The sequence below is a fragment of the Ictidomys tridecemlineatus genome, chromosome Y (assembly GCF_052094955.1).
Source record: "Ictidomys tridecemlineatus isolate mIctTri1 chromosome Y, mIctTri1.hap1, whole genome shotgun sequence".
NCBI lineage: Eukaryota > Metazoa > Chordata > Mammalia > Rodentia > Sciuridae > Ictidomys > Ictidomys tridecemlineatus.
In genome coordinates, this window is record NC_135494.1 from 8,772,015 (window position 1) to 8,793,020 (window position 21,006).

Here is a 21,006-nt window from a genome sequence, read left to right on the forward strand (position 1 = left end):
ATATGTTATGTATCATCTCTGGCCTATCATGACTGTTATATGTAAATTGGCACATATCCACTACAAAAGCTATTTTTTTTCTGTACAATAAAGCATATGTGATTCTCTGAAACCATCTTTGAAGTGGTTTCTCCATGCCCTCAAGCTTCCACCATTGATGCTGGACAATGGCAGATCCCTCAGCAATTTTTTGTTGATTTTTTTTGTTATTTTTTATTTTTGTTTTTACTACGTCAGACTCTCTGTATAGGTCTGTTTTCAAAGACTGCCTAATCTTTAGGGAGACTACCAAGAGTTTAGCAAGATAGCTTTAAGTAGAAGTAGCTCTTTCTAATTTGATGACAGACCAAGAAGCAAGTTTTATCCTAGCCATTTACTAGTATGTCATTTTGAAAATAATGTTTAACTCTCTTTGTTATGTGTGGCCTCATCCAACCAGGAGGTGCACAGCAATGGGTTGAGGAGAGTGCAGCTTCAGAGTCAATAATCAAGATCTCCAGAGACCAAACAGAAAACAGGTCTCATTTTTTTGCACAGTTACCATGTATTTATACTCAGGCAGTAGCTAAGCAGATTACAGGCAGCCACCAATGCAATGTCTGCTAACTTTCCTTGCAGCAACCAATCAATAAGTGGGCCATGGAGCAAGCACAGGAACTGCAAAGTATGGCCCGGGGCTGTGCCTCTCAAAAGCCAAGCCTAGCACGAGGGGAGTGGCTTGTAACTCACAGGTCTAGCACAAGTGGTGTGGCCTGCCACTCAGACTCGGTTAACACATGCCATGTATGCAGTAATTTATGCACTTTTCCCCACATCTTCCCACTCTTCCTCTGCTGCAAAGATTTCAGCCAGCATTGCTGTTTTTTGTTGTGTTGTCTTCAAATGGTTACATAACTATTTCATAACAAGAGAAAATATTATCACTATTATGAACAGTAGGGCCAGGGTAATAGCTTTATAAGGATTAGTTAAATCGGCTATCAGGTTTTTCCAATGTTCAATCAATTCATGGAAGCAAAAAAAGTTTTTCAAGATAGACACCTTTGTCCATTGATTTTGACAATTGTCTTGGTAAGGTTATGCATAGTCATAAAATAGTTAGCATTCCCAAACACCATTAATATACTAAAAAAAAATTGGAGAAGTGTAAGGTTACATTTTCAGATACACCATATAGGGTGACACAAATACTCTAAAATTTAGAGTCACAAGTGAGCCTTTGCAACATAAACAGAATATCTAGTTTTTCCTGGTAGAGGTTTAGTTCTTGCTGAATGACTAAAATAGTGGCTTGAGACAATATGTTTAGTCATTTTAAATGTCATAGGCTTCAGCCATGGTAGAAGACAAATTGTTTATAGTCTGAGCAGTCTAGATGTTCTGAGTTTGTGAAGCGGCGGCAGTGGTTGTCGCGGCAATGGTTGCAATCAGGGCAATAATTCCAGTGACGATGAGTCTACCTTGTCCAGTGTAGTATCTCATTTAGAAGATTCTTCATCTCCATGTCCCATGGACTCCTCCACTCTCCAGACAGGTTTACTGGAAGCCAGACTGCTGGGGACACTCTGAGAATATATAGATATTTAGCTTTCATAGCATGGGTTAGACAATTTGTTAGCCAGCAGGATATATTTACTGCATAAGGGATGTCTGTCTTTGTGATATTTATGACATCAGTAAAATTGATTATTAGCCTGGCAAAGAGTGGTGTAACACAAGCTTTTGCATAGTGGGTACAAGCATAATTTGGCACAAAGACAAATCCATGCATATATAATATATAGTATATTAAGGGTGCTTGGAATCCTAATTATTTTATGACATGCATAATCTTACCAAGGCAATTGTCAAAATCCATGGTCAGGGTATGGACTCAATATAGCCCCATCTACCCAGCCAGATTTTGTCCATTTGATTGGTCTATCAGCTAGCAATATTGGTGTGATATTCATCATGCCATACTAATTTTCTGCATACCCATTGGTAATGGCTTGTTCTGCATAGCTGTTACTGAAGTAGCCCATATGGTTTTAGGCACATTAGTTACATTCCAGGGGGCTGCACTTGCCCAGGCACATAGATGTTGTTCTTCCCTAGAGAAGGTATGGCAGTAACACATTAATTCTATGAGATGTTATCATTATCAGAGGGGAACGTTACAAAAAGCATTGTTGGGTACGTTGGTAGCAAGGGTTTTTTGCATTTCCCATGGAGCAGTCTCTGGTTATAGGTAGAATTAACTATAACTCTACGGTCAGTGAGAGATAATACAATATATTACTTATTATAGTTTTCTACAAGAGTTTCATTTGCAAGAGCAAAACACAGAGGACTGCCTGGATTGTTTTAGGAACAGATGAAGAGAGGCCCTGAAGATATGAGGAAGCAATTTTATTTGGCTGCAGCCAGGTTCAGAGGGCACAGATTTTCTGTAATCAATCAATTCCCTAAACCCTGAGTTCAGGTAGTTTCAAAGATTTATAGCCAGAATGTAAGGGGAGAGGCTTAGAAGTTCGCAAGTCTACAGAACTTCAGATAAAAGCAGCTTTTTCTCTCAGTGTTTTGGGCAAGTTAACCCAAAGACAACACCTGAAAAGTGGAGAGATTCTTCTTCTCCCTTTTATTTCCTCCCCCTGCCAGCTGTTACTGTAGAGCCAAATTAGTAATTTCTCTTATCTTAATGATGTAAATATCTCTGAATCCCTGCTCAAGGCCAGAGGCTTTGTTTGCACATTTCTACGAACTACTATATTGAATATGTTTGTGAAAAACTAGTAAGCAAGTGTCCAGCATTTGATGTGCTTGTATTTTCTTGGCCAGTGGCCAAGTAAACAGGTGACACAAAAATAGAGAGTTTGTCTACATTGAACTCTTTTGCTGGAAGTCCTAAAATCAGCCATGGTAAAGAGTCTGGAGAAGATCAGTTAAGGCTTTTTTGTGGAGAAAGGGGGTGCAACTTCATAATCAAGGTCATAATATTTTGCTTGTTGGGATGCACCAACTTGTTGGCAATGTGCCTTCTTTGTTTGGCCTTTATATTGAAAAGATATATGGAAATGCCCCTGGGGGCTTGTTAGGGGCTATTGCCACCTCTGAATAATGGATGACCAATATACCCAGTTACTTGCATCTTCTTTCAACTGATGGATTCCTAAATTTTGCTTTTTTGGCCTGACCCCTGCCCTCAGTCTGACACTGCAGAAAGGCTCAGTGCTGACTATGCATGAGGCACCTTGGAACATGCAAAAATTAGACTTAGCTCTTGTACTCAGGGAACTTCTAAGTTCTTAAAAGGAAAGTCTGTAAAATGGTATCCTTCTGTTAAATGGAGCAGGTCACAGATATCTTGGAATTGAAGTGCTCAAACCTAGTAGACACTAAGCCTTCTTCTTACCAAGTGATCAACAAAAGTTGGCAAGTGCAACCTGTGATGTTGGGAAGAAGGGTGTACCTGAGCTTTGCTCATACTTCACTCACATTCATTTCTTCTTACTGTTCTTTGTGTGGTGCAACTTCATCTTTCCTTAGGTGTAGGCCCTCTTGTCAAGTCTTTCTTTGAGTTTTATAATTTCCTCTCTTTCTTTAGAGTCAAGAGGTTGTTCTGGCCTTACCTGTAGCATCTGTGCTATTTGCAGGTGCCCTCTCCTGGATCAGCTCATGTCTCCTCTTGCCTACAGATTACATCAAGGTGGAATTAATGGACCCATGAGATCCCAACCACAGCTCATTTCCTGTAGATTCCCCGCCTCCTATACTGCTTAAGCTTCCAGAAATGCCAAGTAGGAGTTCCCCAAAACTGAAGTACAAGCAATGTAAGCATCTTTTGATGGAGGAATGGATAAACATGTTGTCATCCACACAATGGAATATAATTCATCCCACATTGTGTTAAGTTTAGTCACACAATGACAAAAGGACACTTACTATGTAATTCTGCTTAGATGATGTATATAGAGACATCAAACCCACAGAAACAGAAAGCAGGGGACTGGATGATGGGCAATGGGGTGGCAATATTTCATGGGTGCTGAGTTTCTGTTATGAAGATGAAGTCTATCAATAGATAGTGGTGATAGTGAATGTACTGAGCACTTTGAATTTTATTTGCACTTAAAAATGGTTAATGTGGGCTGGGATTATGGCTTAGTAATGCTGCCAATGTTTATAGCAGCTCAATTTACAATGACTAAGTTGTGGAAGCATCGTAGATGCCCTTAAATATATGAAATGATAATGAAACTGTGGTATGTATACACAATGGAATATTACTCAGCTTTAAAAGAAAATAAAATTATAGCATTTGTAGGTATATAGATGAAGCTGGAGAATATTATGCTAAGTAAAGTAAGCTAATTCCAAACAACAACAAAAACCAAAGGCTGAGTTTTCTCTCTGATAACTGAATGCTAATCCATAATGGGGGGGTAATAGAGGAACTATGATGGGGAAAAGGGGAGGGAGGGATGAAAGGGAGCATATGAAGTGTAAAGATGGTGGAATAAGATAAGAATCATTAACCTAGGTACATATATGTATGCACATATAGTGCGTTGTTATATCGGGAACAACCTAAGAAATAAAAAGTTGTGCTGAAATTGTATAGAAGGAACCAATATGCTTTCTTCTCTCTAGCCCAAGACTACAGGCTCCTGGGTCTATTTCTACCCATAATTGACAGCTGATTTAAAGGAATTCCTGATTGCAACCCTCACAACCTCACTGTCAAGATGGTCTAGAAGATAACATGCAGGTTATTCCTATCACTACAGCCTCTAAGAACAGAGGTGTCTTTTTGCAGAATGAAGAATGGCTTCACCCCTTCTACATAACTAGCCTCTAAAGCCTCCTGGGTCATTGGGTCCTCGGGCAATGGGTTGTGTGAGAAAAAGCTGATTCTGATACCAGTTGGCAAAGGAGGTGAGAAAAGTGAGTGGCGGGCACCAAGATACCCTTCATCTTCCATCAAATATTAAGTAGTACCTCAGTGAGAGAGATCCTGTGAACAAGGGAGATATGCCTTTCTGGCAACAATTGCTAACACTCAACCCCAAAAGTAATAGCCCCATTGTGATCTACTGTGTAGCCCTAAAGGGACTGCCTTATATAGGTTCAAGTTCAAGATAGCCTGCTGGAAAGACTAAATCTCCTGCCTAGAGAAACTCCTTCCCAATTTCAAGTACTACAATGTGCTGAATTTGTATAGAATTTCAGTGAACTGAAGGCCATAGAGGTGGAAAAAAGTAAAATCCTTCAAAACCTGGGTATTGAGGTGCTTCAGAAAACAACCAAGGAATGTGTAGTGAGGTGAGGACCAGGATCAGTTCTCAAAGATCCATATTTGGAGGCTATTCAACCTCTCTGCATGTTAGATACTGGAGGTACTGACAGATAGTTGATTAGAATAGCCAAATAAGAAGGGAATCGCCCAAGTATTCAAGTTTTCTTTTCATTCAGACTTTTCTCCCCACTAGGAAATGGCCTACAAAGTGTTCAGCTGACAGACAGGAACTTAGAAACACTTGTGATTGCAGGCAGAGAGTTGCTCATGGCTAACTTCACATGAAGTTGTTTCTTTGTTTCAGAATCTGCTCTTTAGAAGAGGCTTTAAACCATTCAAAGATAAACAGCTGCTCTTCTAAGTGAACTAGAGTAAACTTTGCTCACCATAACTCATTATAATGCTAAACCATATGCCCTAAATTAAGTGCATATGCATTTATTTTGTTTCTTTGGTTTGGTACTAAAAATAGACACTAGGGATGCTTTACAACTGAGCTACATTTTATGGTAAAGATATCTCAGAAGAAAAGAAAAAGAACATGATGCCATCTGTATCATTGTGAGCCCTTCAGAAATCAATCTTGAACATTCTTGCTACTTTGTAGTATTGAAATAGAATGTGCAATCAGGAATGTCTATTACCTCATATGAAGACAAAGACTAGTATTTAAAAGAAAAATAACTAGAATATATAAGAGATCACTTTCTACACTAAATGTTCAGCCTTCAGATAAGAATCCACTGAGGCTAGATGCACACAAATAAACACTGGTTCCTGTTGAATACCCTGGTGTCTTCTGTCTGTGTGAGAATCCCACACAAAATTTTATTTTGTTTTGTTTGAGGCAGGATCTCACTTATTTTATCCTTCTCTTTGATACATATTTATAATGACCAGCTTTCTTAGAAGTGTTTATATCCTGTGAGAAGTGAAAAAAATCTGAAAAAAAATTTCAAAGACTTTTAAATAAATAGTTTTCTACAAAAAATGACATGAAAACCAACTCAATTTATTTTTAGAAACATTTTATATCATATACTATTTTAAAACAACTTATCAAAACTTATTTATTTCCATGTTTGCAACTCTTCTCAAATTATTTTTCAAATGTCTAACACAATAGTTTTTCTATGGAATAATTTAGATGACTTCTGTAGAAATTGTCAACAAGGCTAAAGATGTAGCTCAGTGGTAGAGAGCTTGTCCAGCATGTACATGGCCCTGAAGTTTAACCCCCAACACTGAAAGGAAAGAATAGGAAAAAGAAGAAAGGAAGGAAGGATAAACAGAGGGGACAGGAGGGGAGGGAAAGGAATGAGTAATTAAATAAAAGGGCAAGTGGTACAAATATAAATATATGGTTTACTAACTCTGTAAAAAATTTACAGAGTTCTAGAATTTTAGTTACATCAAACTGGGTAATATTATGACTATATAGAATGGCACATAATAAGTTCTGCCTTAGCCTGTCCTAAACCAAATAAATGGGTGGGTGACCTGGAGTGGACTTCTCTCTGGCTTGATTTGGACTGTCTTGAACCTTCACTGGTTCAGAATTTATAGCATAGTGGAGGGACCAAGATTTCCCTGACAGGCAGTGTAAATGTGCTAGGCCCCTGAGATCCCATAACCAGGGATTCCCATATCCATGCCCACAGCCCCTGCCTTCCACTCACTAGTACAAAACGGTTTGCTCCATTGCCTGGTGCAGATTTTATCCTGACCACAGGCCTGAGTGTTTGCAACCTATTTAGGCATAGCTGGGGATTGTATGGTTGTGGAGGGAATAGCCAAAATAGCCTTAGCATGATGGAGAGGCAAAAGCTATTTCTCAGCCATACTTGGGGTGGTCCTGGAAGATGTAAGTAGGGTTGGGGTCTACCTTGACTAAAGACATGAAAAACACACCCTAGTTCTTATGGCTGTCCATGGGAGTTGGTGATATGTACAGCTATTGAATTTTTTGTTGTTCTATTATTTTTGTGCAGAAGTTATCAGTCTGTGAGAAACAGGCATTACATGAAAAAACAAAAAAAAAAAAAACTTGCTCTAAAACTTTTTGGACTAATTAAAAAAATGTCAATTTCTTGAAAATGTTAGCCTTCTTCAAAAAGCACATGAAGGCTTAGAGTCACCTTTAAAGGATATCATTTTGGTGAAGGAGTCAATAAAGACAGAAAACTTGGAGGCAATATATAAAATCCTGGAGAGGTCCATATCTAAACTTGAGAATGAAATACTCTTTCTAGAAAATTAGCTAAAAGAAGAGAAATCTAAATATTATCAACTGCATAAATTGATGGTGGATATATCAAAAAGGATTAAGTTCCTAGAAGATGAATCAAAATCCCTTAAATAACAAATACCTGAAGCTAAAACAAACTTGATAATATTTCAAATGAATAAAGAAAAAATTACAGAAGCAATAAAAGAGGCTTTGAATGAGTTCAGAAAAATCATAAAGAGCTTTTACAAGAAGTTGAAGTATGGAAAGAAAAAGTGAGTGGCCTTACTAAACAGAAAATTATATTTGAACACTCTAAAGTACATGCAGAACAAATTCTAGGAGAGTAATAAAATCACATTAATTCTCTGACTGAACACTTACTGCAGATAAAAGATTTGGCTCCCATGCTTGAGAAAGTCCTAACAGATGATGGTTACTTGGAATTGGAATTGAAGAGTTAATCAGAAATTAGTGCTCATTTAGAAGATCAGCCAAAAGGGTCTTGGAAGACACTGGTTTATGATGCGAAGTTAAAGGCCTCTTTTAAAACCTTAGAAAAAGAAAAAAATCTAATTTTTACTTTATTATCTGAAGTAATTGAAACAACAGAAAACCTAATAGAACATTTTAGAAATCTTAAGACAGAACAAGCATCTTTGCAAACAGAAAATACACAGTTTGAAAGTGAGAATCAGAATCCCCAACAGAAACTTAAAGTCGTGATGGAATTATATCAAGAAAATATAATGAAACTCCAAAGAAAATAGGAGAAAAAATTACCAGTTAGAGCAATAGGAGAAACTTTTCAAAGAGGAAGAAAAGATCAGCCATACAATTAACCTGGTGGAGACCAATATAAAGCGATCAAAAGATCTTGAAGAAGAGTTGGAGAGAACCATTTGTTTTTATCAGGGGCACATTATTTACTATGAGAAAAAAGTTCATGGTAATGAGTTGGCAGCTAGATGTGCTGAAAGATACCTCAATAATTTAAGGAAAAAATGATGACAATATACAAAAATTAACTGAAATAGTTATAATTTAAGCTTGTAGAAAAAGATCTTTCTGTGCTTGATGCTTCAAATACAGCCTTTGGCAAAAGAATTTTTCAAATGGTCCCTCACCATTGGGTGAACCTTCATGTGAAATAAGACCTTCTCATTTGGAAAAGAAGGCTACACTCATACCCTCAACTGTGGTGCCAGTAGGAGGAGAAAGAGGCTCAAGGGGCCCAGAGAATCCTCTGGACCATCCAACTAGCAATAAAAGAAGAGAATCAAACTGTGATAAGTCAACTTATCCTCAGAGAGTGCCTTCAGACATAGGGCCTCTGGAACATCCATGGGAACAGGCCCATAGGAAAATGATCCCTTCACCAGGCCAACCATATTCTGATCCACGTCTTTCTCTACAACGGCAAGATGAATGTTATTCTAAATATGGTAGACCTTCTGGATCAGCAGAACTCAGAAGTTCCAGTATGCTGCCTTTGGATAAAATGGATGGGCCTACATATTCAGAAATGGAATCTAGTAGAAATAATACTAAAGTTGATCTAGGTAATTCCAATGTACCTGATTCAGCTCTCCCTGCTGAAAATCAAGCAACTGGCTCTGGCTTTTCTTTCTCATCTTACCCTCCAATCAGAGGTCCATTGCTTTCTGTGAATCCAAGGAGTCTGTTCATGAGAAAAGGACCTTTACTTCCTCCACCTCCTCCAGGAAACACTAATGGAGCATCACAAAAATATGTACAGTACATACTTATATGTACTTTACCTAAATAATTGGGCTGTTATTATAAAAATCAAAATTCCCATGACTAAGAAGAATTCTGTTCTTGATATTTGAGCTGTCATAATTAAAGAAATAGTCTTATTTATATGACTGATGTGGAAAAATATAGTACAAGGAAATGAAACTAATAGGTATATGATTAAGTGTTTTATTTATAAACTTTTTTTTGTTGTTGATAGACCTTTACTTCATTCACTTATTTATATGTAGTACAGAGAATCAAACCCAGTGCCTCACACATACTAGGCAGAAATTCTGCCACTGATCCACAATCCCAGCTCATGATTATGTTTTAATAACCACTAATAATAATCTAAAAGAAAAGGAGAATATCTCCATTATTAAACAAATACAAGCCAAATATATATAACCAATAACAATTAGACCTGAATTATTTTCTAATGTTTTATTCATTACAGGGATTCTTTGATTCTATAGTGGTTTTACCAAAGGCCTGAAATATTTTCTTGCACTTGGTGAGCATCTAGTCTTCTACAATAGAGGAAATAGGTATGGTAGAATTTTATTGAAATAAATTAAATTTATACACTCAGAGATATCAATATTTCTCAAATATGCTATGGATTAGAGAGTATTCATATTGAGTAAAAGGACTGTATGTTAAAAAAATGAGAGCTGGGTTTCTAACTCAGTTACAAAGCACTCACTAGAATATGTGAGGTCTTGGGTTCAAGGCTCAGCACCAAATATTAAAAAATAAAGGTATTATGTCTATCTACAACTAAAAAATATTTTAAAAAATGGTTAACATAGCAAATTTCATGTCATGTATATTTTAACAACAATCAAACATGTAAAATGGAAAATAAACAACTCAGGGGTACCAGTGGGGAAGCTGTGACTCTAAAGGAAAAGAGACAGGTGGGTTCTCATTAAGGATGGCAGGTGGCCTAATTTCAATAGGTGTTTTAGATGGCTCCACTTCCCAGGATATCCAGCCTGGTGAGGTGTTCATTTGAGGATTCATTTGGAAGGGCTTTGTTGGTGATGGCATGCTGTTCATAAATCCTTGCCTGAAATTTTGGTTGAATGAGTCATTATGGCATTAGCTATATTAATATTGGGACAGAGGACAACATGCAACTTTTTTTTTCAACATACAACTTTATGAAGGTCCAAAATATGACAAACGTGGCCTCCTATTTTTAGAGTTTTAAAGTGACAGATTCCTGGAAATAAGAAATGACAATTCCTTTGGAACATGTGAACCTCTATTCAAAATATGAATATATTTTATGTATCTATAAAAAAATTTTCTGATATAAATTACATGATGCACTTTTTTCTGAGTCTCCTTTTTTCCATTATCCCATGCCTCTTAGGAGAGCATCTTCTGAGGCTGCAGGGCATGCTCTCTGAGTGTAGTGTGCTCTGCCATGAGCAACCTTGAAAGTGGCTCTCTGGTGAGGTCCGGAGGAAGGCAGAAATGGAAAAGTCTGGGCAGGGTACTGACATAGCATTAGAAGGAATATTTCAGAAGATGCTGCCTTCTGTCTGGAGGATCTAGTAGAGAAACAGGTGTTGAAAGGAATTGTGGCATCAAGGAACTTGAGAGAGGACCATGCAAAGCATGCTGTGAAACCTGGCTTCTCCAAGGAACTTTTCAGTAAGCATGTTTCTAACTGTTTCTGGATAGGTGTATGGCTGTCTGCATGGGGGACAAAGTGCCAAGTGATTCTTCTTTCATCAAAAATAAAATCAGTACCTTAAGCAGCTTAGTAAGATCCTGTCTTTTTCTGACTGGCTTTTTTAGTTGGCATAATATTTTCAAGGTTCATACATGTCATAGCATGCCATCAGTACTGCATTCCTTTCTATTGCAGGACAACATTTCATTAGATGGATATGCCTTATTTATTAAACTATTTTGTTTGTTGACTTAGTCACTTGTACTTTTTGGCTATTTGAATAATGCTGCTGTTAACACTCATATAACTTTGTTTCTTTCAGATGTACACATATGAGTGGTATTGCTGGGTCATTTAGTAAGTCTGTGTTTAACATAGAAGGAGTTTTCAGACTGTGCTAGAAAACAGGCACATCTTTTACATTTCTTAACCAGGTCACAGTGTATCCTTGTCTCTGAGAACATATGTTATTGTCCATGTCATTGATTGTAACCATCATTCTACTGATAAAGTATTCTCTTGTTATGACTTTGATTTGCAATTCTTTAATGATAAATGATAAATGATGACTACTTATCAAACATAATGATCTTTAGAGAAGTGCAAATTCAAGTCTTTGGATACATTTTTATTGGATTTTCTTTGTTGTTTAGTAGTAACAGTTCTGTCTATATTTGGGGTAACAATCAGTTCTGAGTTATAATCTATGATTTGCAAATATTTTCTTCCATTCTGTAAGTTGTCAATTCATTTTTAGTGCATTCTTTGATGCTCAAAAGCTATAATTTTCAATAAAGTTTAATTTATTTATTACTTCTTTCGTTGCACAGCTAGTGCCTTAAATTAATAACCACTTCTAAATGTAAGGCCAAAATAATGTATTCCTATTTTTTTAGGAGTCTGTAATTTTAATATTTTATTGAGTTCTGTGATATATTTTGAGGGTGTGTGTGTGTGTGTGTGTGTGTGTGTGTGTGTGTGTGTGTGTGTATGAAGTGATGTAGGGAGTCTGACTCCATTCTTTTCTGTTCTCACATGCCCATTAATTCTTGGTGATGCCTCAGCACATAATAATATTGACCATATACATAAGGGTTTTCTGCAAAAATTCATACATGATTTGCTCTTTAGGATAAGGAGCTATGAAAGCCCCTCAGTGGCAGGTTTGCTCTCTCCATCTTTTCTGGCTCACTGTACAGTGCCCACCTGAAGCTATAGGTACAGCCTGTGCTTCCAGAGGCTAGGCTGTCTCTGAAGCTCATGTTCTAAATACTCCACTTTCAGTGAGCCCTCATGCTCATTCCTGTGTGTCCACATGAATAAATGGTGCTGGGAAAACTGGATGTGCTTATGTAGAAGAATGAAACTACACCCCTGTCTCTAACCCTACACAAAAGTCAAGTCTAAATAAACAAAAAACTCGGGAATTAGAATAGAAACCTTGCAACTTCTAGAAGAAAACGGAGGGTTAACACTCCACCTTGAAAATGCAGGCACCAACTTCCTCTATTTTCATTGGTCGCATTGGTACTATTCTTTTGGGAGGTGAGAGGCACATTTCATTTTCACCCAATGGAGGAGGAAGTCCATCTTTCTCAATGCAAGCTCATTACTTATAGATTTGGGAGGAGTTCAAACTGCCCATTGCACTTCCACTAGAAACACCCTCAACTGAGGGGCAGAGGTGCCTCATTATAGCTTCAGAAGTCCCCAGTGGTGCTGTGCTGTGGGATGGTGTTGTCATTTCTGAGCAGGGATGTCGGGCAGCAACTTACTTGAAAGAAAAAAGAGCCTTGTCACCTCCAAACAGGGGAAAAGTCCAGACATCCAGATGGTCTCCATTGACACTGGGATTTCAGTTTTTGGCTGGCTGACTCCTGGTTCATTTGCTTTATCACGTATACTAAATTGTTTTTTTTTTTGTTTGTTTGTTTTAACCTCCCTTTCAATCCTTATCAGCTACCACCAGATTTCTCAGTGACATCATTCACCCTGGGGTCAGAAACATCTGTTTTTTGGGTCTCTACCCTGATCTTCTCCCCTTTCCCTCTTATCAGGTGAGGACAGCCTGCCAGGGGCGTTACTCTTTTTATCAGGGTAAGGGAAAGAAATTGTTTGAGGCCATCCTGGAGAGATCTGTGGGTGTTCCTGGTGAAACTGGAGGTTTTTTAAAATGGAGTTGCTTTAGGCTCAGGCCTAAGGCCATCCTATTATACACATACACACACACACACACACACACACACACACACACACACCCAAAACCCAGGGGATTTGTTACTAATCTACTTATGATAAAAACAAGTAGAACAGAGCAGAAAACCAGAGAAGAAGAGGAGGGCAGCAGCCAGTTCTGGGACGCTCCTTCAAATTTTATTGTGGACTGGAGAGCAGGGCAGTGCTACATTCCCAGTCTTTGCCCCTTGGCCAAAGATTTATGTGCACATGCAGCACATCTCCCACAGATGCAGGCAGTGAGGAGGGTGTGGGCAGGTGAAAAGGGTTCAGCCTGAGTAGCTGAGTCCACTTAAAGCTCAGGTGGAAGAGATTCCTTTTGGCCCCTGGAGAAGCCACCTTCACTGCCACTTCATGACCCCTTCCTTAGTAGGAGGCACAATAAAAACAAATAATTCTTACTAGTTAATGGCACCTCAGTGGTCTGGCCACTACATGCACCTGGATCATACTGGGGCCACAAGTCCTCCTGCCATTTCCTCATGTTCACTTGTGAGCTTTGTTTTGTAATGCAAAAATACTTAACCAGAGAGCTGTCCTCTGAACAGGTTTTAAAGGGCAAAAGACCACATTCTTAACTACATGCACTTAGGGTGCAGATCTCTAGGTCTCACTCACCTGGCATACATGTTTCCATGTAGCTTTGACCAACACCTATTTTTCACCCTCACCCCTGTTTACCACTCTTTATTCTCAGCCTCTGTAAGTTTACATTTTTAGATTGCCCATGTAATTGAGGTTGTGCCAGATTTCTCTGTGCCTGGCTTATGTAATTCAGCACAGTGTCCTCTAGGATCACTCAAGTTACTGAAAGTGCTGGCATCTCCTTCCTTTTTGGGTTGGATAATATTCCACAGGCCACCTGCCAATTTGTTTATCCATTCATCCATTAACCCACAGGAAATTAAGATGTATTATGTCCCTTCCTATGGTGAAGGGTGTTGCAGCAAACTCATAAGTACAGACATCTCTTCCACATGCTGATTTCATTTCTTTTAAATATACACAAAATAGGTCTTTCTGGGCCATATGGTTGTTCTATTTTTATTCTTCCAAAGAACCTTTACACTGCTCTCCATGGTGTCTGCACATATTTTCACATTTGCAAATCCTCTGCACATAATGCATCATGGGTTTTGAGGAGGAGAAAGGTAGTGAGTAAGCCACAAAAATCCAAACAGAGAAGTTTTTAGGGAAATGGCCATGTGACCTCAGAGCCCACAGAAAATAAGCTCAGTGGCCTTGAAGAGTGGCACTTCCATGCACAAATCTAATGGAAGGTGAAGTTCACAGCAAAAGTAGGTTTTGTGCTGGGTCTGCTCGTCCACCTGAAGGTCTGTAAGAGGCTTCACATAGTTTCTGTTCTTTCCAGTGCTATCAGTCTAAAGCCCTGAAATGGTTTTCTGGAGACATATAAAAAACCTACCATCACTTGAACACAGCACCTCCTCCTCTCACCTGCTGCTTCCCAGGCTGGCAGTGACAGCCTCCCCCATGTCCATGAATACTGCAGTGGACTTGCTGGTCACCTTGCCACTGTGTGCACTGCCATTTCTGCAGATAAGTGCCTAAGAAGGACCCCTCCACTTCCACTCAGGATAAGATTAGAACACATCTAGGCCTGGATAACTCCCTGAGGAAAGTTCTGTTCTTCTGGCTCTAAACCCAGAGGGATGTGAGGCTCAAGCTGCTTCCATGAGGGAAGAGCCTGTCTGACCATGGAACACACAGGGCAGAAGGAAAGAATGAAAGTGAAGGGAAATTGTACCCTGATGAGTCCCTAGATGCTACTGGATCTGCAGTCCACTTTTTTCCTGAATACTTCAGCTATACAAAATATTATTCCTTCTTGTGGGTCTAAACCTGTTTTAATTATATTTTCTGTGATTTGCAAATGGAAGATAACAAAATGATACATTTCATAAACTCAGGACAATCTTTATTGTAATTTTTGTTTTGTTTTGTTTTTCTATTATGTAGACTAGCATCTCTCTCCCAGAAGAATAAAAAGAGGAAGAAGAAGAGAGAGTGAGTATTTGATGGAGGGTTGTAGCTGAGAAGTCAGCCTGAGAAGTGAAGAGCAGACATCGATGATCTTACCATCACCACAAACAATGACCACCTGCACTCTAGTAGGCTTATATGTCCCTCACATGGCACTCTAATTAAATAACCACCTTTAAAACACCCAGAAAATCTGGTGATCCTTAGATAAAATCAAATGTGTCATGCCTTCTTTTAGTCTTTATTTATATATCAACACAAAGCAAGTAAATTTCTGTGACTTTTTGCATGCACAAATAAATTTGTCTATTTAAAGAAAGTTATAGGTACTAGCCCCAGAAAATCAAGCTCCATTGTGATAGTCCATTCAAAAATAAAGAAAAGGAGACACACCCTGGATGACAAAAATCCTGCTAAGAGAAACCTTCCCTCTCAGTACCTCACAGTCCCATCTTTATGTCCTTATAAAAAACCTTTGTGTCCCTGAGATTCCCCAAGAGGGCACTATGAAGATGACAGCCCCACAATTCCCCAGTGTGCTGGACCTTCAGTAAACCTGATTTTTCCCACTAATTCACATCTTTTCACTACTGGTTTTCCAGTGATGAGGTGCCTGGACTTAGGTCTGGTAACACCTGGAGTCTGCAAGTCTTCTCTATCACTGATGATGTCTCCAAAATTTTTTTTTTTAAATTGCCTGTTACATCATGTCTAAAGCTCCTGTTTCAACAAATTATTCTATTTTCAGAGTAACCCTTTTTATACAGATAGTGGTGAAGAAACACTGATAATGGAGGGCTTACACCTGTAGCAACTATGCAGGGTTCTAGTAATCAAAAGGTACAGTAGGGCATGGTATTTACTTCCATAAGTTTTCAACAAGCTTACAAAGTACTCACACATTTTGTAAAGAGTGTAAAAAATCATGAGCCCACATAACTCTTGATGCACCACCTCAAGGGTGCAGAAGCAGACCATCTTTATCTTCTTGAAACAACAGATCATTATAGCAACTAATCTGTAACCTCACACTTCAAAATGAACTCCCAACATTCTTTCAACTCTTAGGAGGAAAGAACTTGCCAGCTGTTGTACAAAAGTCAGGTGCCTCCAGGACACAAGCTTTGTTTTCAGCATGTGATCTAAATTAATGATCTTGGCCAATTCACATAGTGGTGCTTTAACTATCTCCTAAGCTCTTATGTTTTTTATCTAGAAGGCACTGCATGTGCCTAAACTATTATTGAAGTACTCCCTGATTTAGCTCTATTAAATTTAGTGATTATTTAGAAAGTAAATAAGTGGAGAAATTGACAGAAGAGCCCTGTCTAGTTATAAATCTGTTACTCTGAAGCACGATAAAATTATTCCTAGGTATAAGGTACAGGAAAGAAGACCCTTTTTACTTACTTTTTCATATGCCTGTTGTCTAAGGATTTTGCTTCTCTTATCTGTTCCAGTGTACTTTTATGCATTTTCTCCTTTAATCTTTTCTTCTGAAGTAAAGAAATAAAAGGGGAAATAAAGCAGGCATAACAAATGGCAGTTTGTATTAATACATTTATATATATGTATCAATTAAAATGAGAATACAGGCTTACTTCTCACTGAGTTTTTTGAGCTTCTTTCACTGATTTTTTTAACACCCTTCAGCAACATCTGTCAAATTTTGAATGAATCAATTTGTTGTTTTATATGATCATTAGCAGAGCTTCTCCCCCTACTTTATCCACCCACATTTCTGTGTTTAGAAAATCTGTGATGAATGCTAAACAATATTTTAAATCATCTACATCTAACACTGGCAAAGAGGACATAATATTAAACCATCATATTATCTTGACTGATGGGTTTTAATAAGAATATCTTATTATGCCTATTCAAACAAACTGAATTTATTAGATTTTTGGGCCTGTTACTGCAGATTGTCTCAGGGAAAACACAAATAACAGAGGAGAACTAGGTTTCTATCTGTACTGTATGACTTATTGCCACTGGGATTTGGTTAAAGGGCCTACATTTTGTTAACCTACATTCATGATTTTAAATAGGATTATCACTTTATCTCTTGAATGTATTATGGCTCTTTAAATGAGCATGACACACATGTAAGTTATATTTTTGTTTCCATATTTCACTTATCATTGAATTGCTTCAAGAGTTAAATGAGTTTCCCATTTAGAAATCTTTTTCACAGAAAAGAAAAAAAAATCAAGCTTGAGAAGAGAACTTGCAATGGGAGAAAAATTGTTGCACCTGCACATCAGGTTTAGCGTTCATCTCCAGGATATATAAAGAAATCATAAAACTTAACACAGTACAAACAAGTATTCCAATCATCAAATGGGCAAAGGAAATGAACAGGCACATCATAAAAGAAATGCAAATGGCTGACAAATATATAAAATAAATGTTCAACATCACTACAAATTAGAGAAATGCAAATTTAAACTACACTGTCATTCCATCTCACTCCAGTTGGATTGGCAATTATCAAGAGTACAAGTAATAGAATATGTTGACAAGGTTGTGAGAAAAGTTGATTGAATTGAACAAAGGGGAATAAAAGGAAGGTGGAGAAATGGGAATAGAAAAGACAGAATGAATCAAACATAACTTTTCTATGTTCATCTATGAATATACACACAGTGAAACTACATATCATTTACAACCATAAAAATAGGATCCTTATTAGAATAAGTTATATGCTATATTCTATGTATATATAGTATTTCAGAATTCACTCTTCTGTCATTTACATATCTAAAAATAGTGAAGAAAATTAATTTAAAAATTTCATACTATAAATCTGTATAGGATGTTCAATGAAATTCTAGTAATCTAAATTTGGAAGTGTAATATTGTAACTTTGGGGATACATGATGAGTGAATTTGAGAAATTTGATTTTATGCATTAATTCCTGCTCTAAGATTCTCAAAGAGGTAGCTACTAAAAAGATTTGGAGTCTTTTGTAGTACTCTAGGACCATTTCTGGGAAGCAGTATCATGATTACAGAGATGCAGGGGGTACAAAATTATTTTTTCAAGGGACAGGTGGACCCATGCTACAACTACACTGTGACTACAATCTTGTGGGTTCCATGTTCTTCTAGCTGGATCACAACTTTACTTAGTTTCATATCCTAGTTTATTCAGTGTGAGTGATGCCTGTGTACCTCACAGTGCTGCCATGAGAAATACAGAAAATAGTGCATATTAAGTGCTCAGTACATAATCTGGGTTGAATTGTCATGTCGTTCCTAGCACATTAGCTTATTACATCATCTGAAAATGATGTTTTGTGCATGAAAATGTTACATAAGGCCATAGTCAATTAGAATAGGCTATAATCTGATGACTCATCACCTTAGAAGAGGAAAATTTTGACAAGTATATTTGTGCAGAGAGACCACCATGTGATAATGGTGACCAAAAGAGAAGAAATGAGTGCACATGTGAAGGTATGCCAAGTATTCTCCACAACCACTGAAAGCTAGTGGAATCAAGGAAAAATTTCCCCTAGACCTTTCAGAGGATATACCTTATAATAATTCAGTTTGGACTCCTAGACTCCACAACTGTGTTACAGTAACTTGATTTTTTTTTCCAGTGGATTACTCTTGAATTTTATTTTTTTAAACTACATTAGTTTTTTAATCTTTTTTTTGTTTTATTTATTTATTTATTATTAGTTTTTCAAAACATTACAAAGATCTTGACATATCATATTTCATAATTTGATTCAAGCAGTTTATGAACTCCCATTTTTATCCCGAATACATATTGCAGATTCTTTAAGACACCCAGTAAGTGTTATTTTTCAGAGTAGGGCCCATATGTTTGGCTCCCCCTTAACACTCAGTAGAGGGGTTTGTCGCGACCCCCCTTTCCCGCAAGGAAGACGCGACTCAGGAATCTTCTTTCAGCAGTTTATTCAGGCCCTTGATATTCTTCTAATAATTCTTCTAATCCCCGGAATAATAATTGGATGCCCCTCCCAGCCTTAATAAAGCACCTCGAACCCCAATGCGAAGCTGCCACGTGGACCCTTCTCACAGGGTGCTAGAGAACGACACGCCAACTTTCTCTGATAAGGAGTTGACAATACGCCAACTCTCTCTGATATGGAGTTGTCCTTCACAGACCACAGCGGAGCCAGCGCCATCATGTAATGGCGACCACAGTCCGCAGGAACGGCTCACCACAGCTCCCCCTTTTTGTTTCACTAAGACAATACAGGCGAGAGTAGAGGTCCTATCCCACTGTGCAGAAGTGGCTGCGTAGTATGGCCCAGCCCCAGGGGGCGCCTTCCCCAGATCTGACACCATATCAGCCAATGCCTTTTTTCGTGGGGCAGGGCGGAGACACGTCAAACCCGCATGCAATAGGACATGCTCCCCTTGAGGTCCCTCTTCTCAATGGATCACTCAAGTGTAGTGCCTTGCCTCGCATCCTGTATCGTGACGATGGTGAGTAAGAGGGAATAGCTGAGGTTGAACTGTGGCTGTGCAGAAGTACAACTACAAACAAGTTGGCAGGACCCTGAAAGAAAGGCACGGACTTTAAAGTGATATATAAAGACCAGTGTGGAAACCCTTCTGCGTGCAATGGCAACAAGACCTGCAGAGTTCAAGGGCTTTCCAGCACTAAAAGAAAGACAAAAGAAGGACATGTCGTACCCAGTGCAATGTTATAATAACTTGGGGTGCAATGACCATGTCAAAGGCACTAGTGTAGAAACCCATCTGCGTGCAATGGTAGCAAGACCAGCAGAGTGCAAGGGCTTTCTGACACTAAGAGAATAACGAGGAAAGACATGTCAATCCCAGTGCAATGTTATAAAAACTTGGGGTGCAATGACCATGTCAAAAGTTTAGTGCTTAAGATGCGCAAGCCAGACCTGTGGCGAGTTGCCAGTTTCTAAAGCAGCAAGAGCTTGTATGATCATAGCCTTATCTTGAGCACTATGAGCTTTAAGGCGACAGAGAAACCACAAACAGAGGAACATACCAAAACAACACAGTGCACCAAAAATGCCTACTCCCACCCACTCTTTAAAAAAGGAAAAGGCAGAAGATATCCAATTGGTGAATTGACCCAGAGTCACGGGATCGAGACGGGTACTATTCAAGACAGCTATCTGGGTCAGTTGAGACTGGATCATGTCTTCCGCTTAAATGGACCAATTTCCGGCCAAATATCCACCAATAATGTGGGAAGCATTCCTGGAATCATTAAATCTGACAGAGGTTATACATAAATGTGCACGTTGGTCAATGCAGCCCAAAAGTACTAGGTCAGCCAATTCCTCTACCTGAGCTTGAAGAAAATCTATTCTTTGGTTGGTACCTAAAATCCCTGACAAAATATGTTGATTAATCGCATTTTGCGATTTAAGTATAGTGGAAGTTTGTTGAACAACTTGATTAATGGTGGCAGCAGTTTGTACTTGACTGGCCATGGCTACTCCGGCCGTAACTGCTGCAGCAGCAGATGCTGCCACAGCTGTCACTATAGCTGCTGTGATTCCAAAATCTCTGTGGACTCTAAGTAGCTCTACTATAGGAAATTTATCTGGATCCGCAGTGACTGGGATTGGGACAAAAGTTGGAATTTTTATAATCACTGTTACAGTCCAAGAACCATTCCAACACTCAGATAAGAAACAGGTAATAATAGAACAATCCAGCATCCCCGATGAGGTGTGATTAGCTAAAAGGAACAAGAACGGGGATTGGATACAGACCATTGCAGGAGGCAATGTGGCATAATGTAACAGAGAGTTGAATGAAACAGATGTAAGCCTATTACCT

General features: G+C 38.4%; 1 pseudogene; it reads left to right on the plus strand.

Annotated features, from left to right (window-relative positions):
* The first annotated feature begins 639 nt into the window (after positions 1-639).
* LOC144372165 (melanoma inhibitory activity protein 2-like) lies at positions 640-9,294 on the plus strand (annotated as a pseudogene).
* The last annotated feature ends 11,712 nt before the right edge of the window (positions 9,295-21,006 follow it).